General features: G+C 49.7%; 1 protein-coding gene across 1 annotated transcript in view; it reads right to left on the reverse strand.

Annotated features, from left to right (window-relative positions):
- The window catches only part of SRGAP2 (SLIT-ROBO Rho GTPase activating protein 2), a 104,440-nt gene that overhangs the window by 28,681 nt on the left and 73,649 nt on the right, over positions 1–2,110 (reverse strand). The gene's annotated exons all lie outside the window — the stretch shown is intronic.

Below are 2,110 nucleotides of genomic sequence, written 5' to 3' on the forward strand. Positions count from 1 at the left end.
GGAAGCTCCAAGGACAGCACCAAACCCATCCCTGCCAGCTGAGCTCCACCAAATCCAACCAGGCACCAGCTCAGGCTGTCCAAGGACTCCTGTCTCTGTCAATTCTTGTTGTTAAATAAAGTATTTTTTTTGTTTGCTTTTTAAATAGAAATTCCCACCCTGAGCATTCTAATTGTTGACTTCAGCCAAAAACTGGGCTTGTCAGTCCCTCCCTCCTCCCAGGTGGGGCGAGGGATTCTCCTTCACAAAGCCCCTGAGGAAGAGTGCAAACATTCCCAGATCTGTCAGCCCACAGCCTGAACGTGCTGGCACTGGAGCTGTTCTGAGAGACAGACGTTCAGTGGTGTTTTCCACAAACACATTTATAAAAACACTCCATTAAACTGAGCCCAGTTTCCCAGGAAGCCGCAGCCAAGCTCGGGACTTGCTAATGCAGCATCACCTAAAACATCACAACACAAGAGGCAGGAAAAAGGAGGATGTGCTGCTGGGAGTGGGACAGGTTTTTTGGTGGAAAAATAAATAAATCAGTGAAGCCACACTGATTCCCACCAGCTGAAAATCCACCTTCCCTCCTGTTGCCTTCCTGCTCCTGGGGAGATGCAGAGAGGAGTGAGGGAAGCAGCTAATTGCTGATGGCTCACAATTAGTCGAGCACATCTTGATAGCCACTTTTGCTCTCCCCACGTAGAGCCAAAACAGTGCATAATTGACATGAAAATGTTATTCTGCAGCAGAATTCCCAGCCATCTGTCCCCGTTTTCATCATGGAATATTCACACAGAGAAATTACACGGCTGTGGCAGCATCAAGGGGCTCCTGCATTAGGGTGACAAATGGGGACAGGAGGCAGGGACATAATTACTTGCAGAGAGGAGGACTTGCTGCTACTTTTATTGCTGGAACTTGTCATCTTCACATTAAGGCAATTTGCACCACGACTGAAAAATGTCACCTGAGGACGGGGCAGGGAGGAGAATAAAGAATAACGACCCCCTGAACTTGCCAGGCACTGAGGACACGCAGCTGGAGGCACATTTTCCTCTAAAGCTCCTAACCGGGCTCTGGGGACGTGTGAAGGGAATTTTATTTGCCCATTTCCCAATTAAGTGACATTTTATGGATGAATCCAGGCACGCTCCCCCAGTTTGTACCATTAACCTGCTCCAGTGGGGTGGGAAATGGGAAGTTCCTCCCTTTTCCCAGCTCCTTTGGATCTCACAGCTGACAGGAGGAGTTTTTTTGGTGCTCACCTAGGGCCACTAAGACAGCTCTGGTTTGCAAAAAGCCAATGAAGGAAAGAGAAGCAGCCTTTAAACCCACACAGCAATACAGAAATCACATTTAATTCCTCTCCTTTCCCCCCCAGCACAGCTTGGGCCGGGTTCAGGGGCAGGCAGGTTAAGAGGAGCCGGGTTTGGAATGCAGAGGTCAGGACACAGCAATGGGATCAGCCACAGGGGCAGCACTTCTGGCACTCACAGATATTCAGAGGCACAAGAAAAATGCCCTGAGGACACAAAACTTTGGCTTCAGCCACCCTTTCTTACAGGAGAGCTGAAGAGACCAGCAACTTTAACAGCTCCAACCCAACCCGAGGCGCGTCCTCCCCTCATCTCCCAGCGGTCGGGCTCTGATAAACACAAAACTCTTCATTACTGCAGCAAGGAGTATTTGAATTTGCCAGCACGTTTTCCAAGTGAAAGCAAAGCACTTCAAAGGCCACATGCTGGCTGAGCTCTCATCCAGCATCCTGGCACACCAGGAGTGTGGGGAGCCACAGCCCAGGACTGAGCCCAGCCCGTTCTTGACCTGACATTTACACTGCTCAAACCTCCTCTGCAAACAGGGCAGGTTTCTATGGAAACTTGGATGTGCAGCTGAAGGGTTTTTGGCCAACAGGATTTGCCCATACCATGAAGGGAAAGAAATCTGCCTTTGTTCTAAGTCTAACAGCAAATGAATATTCAGATCTGGCTGCTGCCCCCTGAATGATGCCCTCTGGACAGGAAATGTGTTTCACGTGCTCTGAAATTTGTCTGTGCTTCTCCTGGAACAGCCTGGGCTGCCACACATTGGTGTGAACACACAGAGCTGAGGAGCAGCTGGA

Source organism: Parus major, chromosome 26 (assembly GCF_001522545.3).
Source record: "Parus major isolate Abel chromosome 26, Parus_major1.1, whole genome shotgun sequence".
NCBI classification, from domain to species: domain Eukaryota; kingdom Metazoa; phylum Chordata; class Aves; order Passeriformes; family Paridae; genus Parus; species Parus major.